This window comes from Octopus bimaculoides, chromosome 14 (genome assembly GCF_046866305.1).
Source record: "Octopus bimaculoides isolate indiv1 chromosome 14, ASM4686630v1, whole genome shotgun sequence".
NCBI classification, from domain to species: Eukaryota; Metazoa; Mollusca; class Cephalopoda; order Octopoda; family Octopodidae; genus Octopus; species Octopus bimaculoides.
In genome coordinates, this window is record NC_142941.1 from 35,385,150 (window position 1) to 35,392,649 (window position 7,500).

Here is a 7,500-nt window from a genome sequence, read left to right on the forward strand (position 1 = left end):
AGAATAGCCTGGGCAAAGTTTAGAGAGCTCTTACCCCTGCTGGCGACAAAGGGACTCTCACTCAGAGTAAAAGGCAGACTGTATGACGCATGCGTACGAACAACCATGCTACATGGCAGTGAAACATGGGCTGTAACTGCTGAGGACATACGTAAGCTTGCAAGGAATGAAGCCAGTATGCTCCGTTGGATGTGTAATGTCAATGTGAATACCCGTCAGAGTGTAAGTATCTTGAGAGAAAAGCTGAACATTAGAAGCATCAGTTGTGGCGTGCAAGAGAGACGATTGCGCTGGTATGGACATGTGGTGAGAATGGAGGAGGATAGCTGCGTGAAAAAGTGCCACACCCTAACAGTTGAGGGAACCCATGGAAGAGGTAGGCCCAGGAAGACCTGGGCTGAGGTGGTGAGGCAAGACCTTCATACATTGGGCCTCACCGAGGCGATGACTACTGACCGAGACCTTTGGAAATGTGCTGTGCGTGAGAAGACCCGGCAAGCCAAGTAAGATCGTTGCCAGTGCCCCTGGACTGGTTCTTGTGCGGGTGGCACATGAGATGCACCATTTTGAGCGTGGCCGTTGCCAGTACCGCCTGACTTGCTCCTGTAGGATTCTCGAGCGAGATCGTTGCCAGTGCCCCTGGACTGGCTTGTGCGGGTGGCACATAAAAGACACCATTTCGAGCGTGGCCGTTTTCGTGCGGGTGACACGTAAAAGCACCCACTACACTCTCTGAGTGGTTGGCGTTAGGAAGGGCATCCAGCTGTAGAAACTCTGCCAAATCAGACTGGAGCCTGGTGTTGCCATCCGGTTTCACCAGTCCTCAGTCAAATCGTCCAACCCATGCTAGCATGGAAAGCGGACGTTAAACGATGATGATGATGATGATGATACATATATAATATATATATATATACATACATATATGTATATATACATATATATATCTATATCTCATGTTTCTCCCTCTTTTAATTTCTTCTTTGTGATATAATTCTTGGGAAAGAATATATTTGTGGCTGAAGATAGCTTTATACTATCAATTATATACCAATAATGATGCAACAACTATAAACTTAAAACACGTGTACCACAGAATCCTTTGTGTTTTGTTTTTATTTTTACATTTCCAATTTATATATATATATATATATATATATACACATGCACCCACTACACTCTCTGAGTGGTTGGCGTTAGGAAGGGCATCCAGCTGTAGAAACTCTGCCAAATTAGACTGGAGCCTGGTGTTGCCATCCGGTTTCACCAGTCCTCAGTCAAATCGTCCAACCCATGCTAGTATTGGAAAGCGGACGTTAAACGATGATGATGATATAAGTATATATACATACATACATATATATACATATATATGTACATATATGTATACACATATATATGCATATACACATATATGTGTTAAACCTTCCAAATTAGTGCCCCAGCATGGTCGTTGCCTAATGACTAAAAGGAGTAAAAAGTAGAAACTATAAACATTGCCTGCACTCATCGTGATTTTTTCTTATGCCATAGATATTATGTAATTCCTTTTCTTTTGATGAAAGTTTACTCAATCAGGGCAAACCTGGGGTTAAACAACATTAGCATAAGATGTGAATAACAATTTGTTACTAAAGTGCATGCCATACTTTTGTTTTGTTTTTTGTATGGAGAGAAGAAAATTGAGGTTAAGTAATGTTTATGCTTTTTCTCAAGAATATTATTATTGTGAAAATAAATAAATTAGCAACAAAGCATTGAAACTAGATTAGGTTAGCACTTGGTTCACATAGAACTTGACTTTAAATCTATATCAATACAATATTATAGATTGCTTCAATGAATCAATCAATCACTCATTCAATCAATCAATACCACTATTACTTTCCTACTGTTGGACAAAGTCCCACTCTGTATTTCTTCATAAGATTTGATTTTGAATTTCTGATCTCCAAATTTTTAATCAAATCTAAACAATTCATGTCGCTATCTTATTTGTTGTTATTTTGATTATTTTATGTTCATTTTTTTTTTTGCAAGGGAAAGTGGTAGTTAGAGGTGTAACTAGACTGTGTGCCACCAGGGGGCAGCCTATTAGTTTGCCACCCCGTCTCACCCCTAGGGAGGTATAAACCTATGCAGACTTATACAACACATCCTAAAAATGCTTCCCTCTTACATGCATCACCAAAGGCAGACCTGTTCCAACCTAATCACACTCCTTTCCGGCTACACAGGAAGTGGAAGTTTCCCAGAGTCTCGTTTGTTACCTGTTTCATTCCCATCTGCCTGTTATCTGTCCCCTGGTTCTCTCAATATGCTTCACACCATCAGTTCTCTTCTCAAGCAGGGTCAACATGCCCCTTGGCATCCCATATAAGATTTTGCTGTTAAAGTTTATGTGCAATAAATTACTCATACTTCTACAATATACAAAATGTTTTAATATTTTTACACATTTCCTAATAATATTTAATTACAAAAATGCAGTAGGCGCAGGAGTGGCTGTGTGGTAAGTAGCTTGCTTACCAACCACATGGTTCCGAGTTCAGTCCCACTGCGTGGCACCTTGGGCAAGTGTCTTCTACTATAGTCTCGGGCCGACCAAAGCCTTGTGAGTGGATTTGGTAGACGGAAACAGAAAGAAGCCCGTTGTATATATGTATATTTATATATGTATGTATGTGTGTTTGTGTGTCTGTGTTTGTCCCCCCACCGTCGCTTGACAACCGATGCTGGTGTGTTTACGTCTCTGTAACTTAGCAGTTTGGCAAAAACAGACCGATAGAATAAGAATTAGGCTTATTACAAAGAATAAGTCCTGGGGTCGATTTGCTCGACTAAAGGCGGTGCTCCAGCATGGCCACAGTCAAATGACTGAAACAAGTAAAAGAGTAAAAAGAAAGAGTAGGCATTGAATGGCTATGGAGGTCTAGAAGAGTAAATTAAGAATTAAATGGGTCCATAAGCAAAAAAATGGCTGAGAAATGCAACTCTACACAATATCATTTTAATAATTCAATAAGTTATAAATTTGACAATGTTGTCTAGTTTTGTTTGTTTTTCAAATTAATTTCATTGTCTCTATGGTTTGTCTATGTTAATTCAAGTATATGTCTTTCTTATACAGACTGAAAGCCTTATAATTAGAAAGGAGAGAACATGAGATTCTGTGATGCTCATGCATTATTCTTACCATGACATTGAGAGGCACTTCTTGCATAATATTGAGAGTAAGTCAAATAATAATTTCTTTTACCTTGTACTACATTGGAGAGGCGTAGTTCAATGAATCAACCTCAGTTTATTACTGGTATTAATTATACTAATCTCCATAATGATAAAAAGTAAAGCTAACCTCAGTGGGGTTTGAAAACACAGTATTTAGTCTAAAGTTATACTGCATCTGTGAGCTGATACTTTGAGCTAATAGCTGGTGCTTTAAACCTTTAGCTTTCAGATTATTAAATTTGATGCTTTTTGAATCACACTGTTTTGAGGTAATCATGCTTTATGTTGTAGCTTTAAGATTTTGATGATGTGGCTGCTTATTTTTAGAATGAAATTGTAGAGTAGGTGTTAGAGGCTGAATCTAGCCAGTTTTAACATAAAACGAGTAGAATACTTGGACCAGATATAGCCAGTTTAATTATGAAAGGGTTAAATCTGTGGTTCTCAACCAGGGTCCCTATGAACCTTCGAGGTTCATATAAGATTTTTTATATAATTCCTAAAAATATTATAGAAATACAACAGGAGTTTTTTAAACATCAAATGGCTATGAAGGTCCAGTAGAGCAAAATAGGCATCAGAGGGGTCCCTTGGTAAAAAAACGGTTGAGAATCTCTGTTTAAATGACTTCTTTATCTCTTAGATACAACAGCCAAATCTCCCACAGGAAATATGCTTTGGATTGGCTGTGCAGTTAAGAAGTTTGATTCCCAACCATATGGTCTCAAGTTTTGTTCCACTGCATGGTGCCTTGAGCAAGTGTCTTCTACACAAGCATCAATCTGACCACAGATTTCTGAGTGCATGTGGTTGACAGAAACTGAAGGAAGCATGTTGTGTGTGTGTGTGTGTGTGTGTGTGTGTGTGTGTGTGTGTGGGTGTGTGTGTGTGTGTGTGTATGACTTTAAATTGCATCCAGGAGTGGAACCCTGGTAGAAGAGTTCCAGGATTTTGAGAAGTGTGGAACCACCTCTTATCCACTATTGTTTCCAGATCTACTCCAATTCAGAGTAATTGCACCTGCTAGGGTCCTAGCTATGGGATAACTAGCATGTGAACTACTGAGAGTGAAGGACTCTTAGTTCTCATAAGAACTTCCTTCAAAGAGAAGGTATAAAAAACTTGATGTGCAGTTGATTTCTGGTCATCTCAATCTCTGTTGTGCCACTAGTGTTATAGCTGATTGCACTGAAAAGTGGGTTCAGTACTGTGCAGCACTTTACCTACTCAAAACAAATTCATTCACTTGTATTACTTGGACTCTTGGAACATTTGCAAGGATTTACTGACTTTAGAAAGTGGTCTTACTTGGTCATAAGTTGACTTCCACCAAGTATATCTTTATCTTTTACTTGTTTCAGTCATTAGACTGTGGCCATGCTGGGAGCACCACCTTGAAGAATTTATTGTTGAATGAGTCAACCCCAGCACTTATTTCTTTTTGTTTAAGTCTGGTACTCATTCTATCAGTCTCTTTTACCAAACCACTAAATTAAGATGTCAACAGACGAACACTGGTTGACAAGTGATGGTGGTGGGGACAAACACACATTTGCGCACATGCATATGAAGGGCTTCTTTCAGTTGTGGTCTATCAAATCCTTTCAGAAAGCTCTGGTCAGTCTATGGTTCGAAGTGCCATGCAGTGGAACTGAGCCCAAAGCCATGTGGTTCAGAAGCAAACTTCATACTATACAGCTATGCCTACACATACGCATGTGCATGCGCGTGCGCGCACACACACACACACACACACACATCTTATTTATTGTTTAACATTTGTCTTTCACGGGTTGGGCGGTTAGACAGGAGCTGGCAAGCCAGAGGACTGTACCAAGCTCCACTGTCTGTTTTGGCATGGTTTTTACATCTGGATACTCTTCCTAATGCCAACCATGTTACAAAGTGGAACAGTTGCTTTTCGCACGGTAACAGCACTGGCAAAGTCAGTTTAGGCATGGTTTTTACGGCTGGATGCTCTTCCTAATGCCATCCACTTTACAGAGTGGATCAGGTGCCTTTTATATGGCACCAGCACCAGCGAGACCAGCACCCCATGTGTGTGTGCATTAGTGTCTCCTTGGTATCACTTGATAGCTGTAAATGAGTGCCACCATCATATAAGTGGTGTCATTCATTTCCAATCTTCTGTGAAAAGTTGTCCCATTCATGGCAAAATATTACCTTACTGGAAAACAGGTGAGGGTTAGTGATATGAGGGGTATCTGGACATAGGAAATCTGCTTCAGTGAATCCCATCCATACCATGCAGGCATAGAAAAAGGGACATTAAAATTATAATGAATGAAAATAAGACAATGCTAATCAAAGTTGACATTGAGATGAACAATGAAACGACTGCTATTTTAAAAACATGTACTATATATGCATGTGTGTGTGTGTGTGTGTGTGTGTGTGTATGTGCATGCATGTGTGTGTCTCTCATAGTCCAAAAAATACAATTCTGCAATTTCTTACTGAAATTTGTTTATAGAGAGTAAATGTATGTGCTGTACATTTGCTCACTCATTCCATTAAATCAACCTTTCTTGAACTGGTGCACTGAGCATTACCTATCAAAGTCATAGCAGAACAACATGAGATGAAGAGTTTTGCTCAAAAACACAACACACCACCTGGTCCAGAAGTTGAAACCATGATCTCTCACTCATGAGTGCAACAACTTAACCACTAAGTTGCATGCCCTCACCATATACTGCAAATGTCCATGAATATTACATATCTTGATTTTAAGGCCTAAATCTTGTTTTGAAAAGCCTTTACTCAGTATTTATACAATAAGTCAATAATCCACTGCAATCCAATATATTAGTTTTTAATATCTCATTTTATATCTAAAATATATTGATATATAATGAAAACTTATCTTAAAAATGATAAAGGTTTATTATAGTACCATATTTTTCTTAATAAACGTGGGTGGGAAAAAATGTGTAGCCTAATGCTATATATAATGTGCACCCTTGATTTTAATATTGATTTTTGTGAAAATAAGTGTACATATCGCACATGGAGCTTTATGGTATCATTATTGATTTTTCTCACATGGTTACTATGTGACAAATTGGTAGAGTCACAGGGTGAAGGGGCTGGAGGAGAGATGTAAGTGCAGTTGTGTAGTTAAGAAGCTTGCTTCTCAATCATGTGGTCTTAGGTTCAGCCCCACTGCACAGCACTTTGGTCAAGTGTCTTTTGATATAGCACCAGGCTGACCAAAGCCTTGTTAGTGAATCTCAAAGAAGCCTGTTGAATCTATTTATCTATCTGTCTGTCTGTCTATCTATGCACAGGTGTTTTTGTGTGGTAAGAGTTTTGCTTCCCAACTACATAGCTCTGGGCTCAGTCTTACTGTGTGGCACCTTGAGCAGGTGTCATCTCCTATAGCCTCAGACTGACCAAAGCCTTGTGAGTGGATTTGGTAGATGGAAGCTGAAAGAAGACCATCATGTATGTGTGTGTGTTAATAACAACAATTAGATGCATTATACTTTTACTCTTTCTCTGAATCAGTCATTGGATTACAACCATGTTGATTTGAAGGGTTTTAGTTGATTCAATTAACTTTAGCTCTAGTCATCATCATCATCATTTAATGTCCGTTTTCCATGCTGGCATGGGTTGGATGGTTTGACAGGAGCTGGCCAGCTGACGAGCTGCCTAGGTTCCATGTCTGTTTTGGCATGGTTTCCGTGGCTAGATGCCCTTCCTAACATCAACCACTTTACAGAGTGCTGGGTGCTTTCATGTGGCATTGGTACAGGTGCTTTTCATGTGGCACCAGGGCCAACAAGCCCACAAGATTTGGAATGCTTAGCTGCAGAGGGATGCAAGGGACATACTTATATGTGAGGACAACCATACTTTTACTTAGCTTGACATGTCTTCTCAAGCACAGCAAACTGCCAAGAGTCTTGATCCACTGTTATCCCCTCTGTGAGGCCCAATCTCTGAAGATCCTTTCTCACCGCTTCATCTATCAAACTTTAACTTATAGGACGTAAAAACTGGTTTTCAAGCAGGGAGAAACAAACACAAAGACATACACACACACTCACACACACATATTTGTATACATTTATATGATGAGTTTCCACACAGTTTCCATCTTCCAGATTTACTCAGAAAGAATTGATCAGGTTGGAAGATACAGAAAGAAGAATCTTGCCCAAGGTACTCCAGAGTGAGGTTGAATTCAAAATTTACGGGGTTTCAGTTTCTGTAGCAAGGCAAAGTCATCAATCACAGCAT

General features: G+C 39.4%; 1 protein-coding gene and 1 long non-coding RNA gene across 9 annotated transcripts in view; one reads left to right on the forward strand and one right to left on the reverse strand.

The window, feature by feature from the left end:
- Nucleotides 1–7,500, reverse strand: part of LOC106875085 (protocadherin alpha-3) — a 229,776-nt gene that overhangs the window by 208,563 nt on the left and 13,713 nt on the right. The window lies entirely within an intron of this gene.
- LOC149132684 (uncharacterized) overlaps nt 1–7,500 on the forward strand; it is a 451,111-nt gene that overhangs the window by 116,478 nt on the left and 327,133 nt on the right. For all 5 annotated transcript variants that reach the window (XR_016244285.1, XR_016244284.1, XR_016244283.1 and 2 more), the window contains one exon: nt 3,131–3,233. This is a non-coding gene — a long non-coding RNA (uncharacterized LOC149132684). The remainder of the gene's footprint in view (nt 1–3,130; nt 3,234–7,500) is intronic.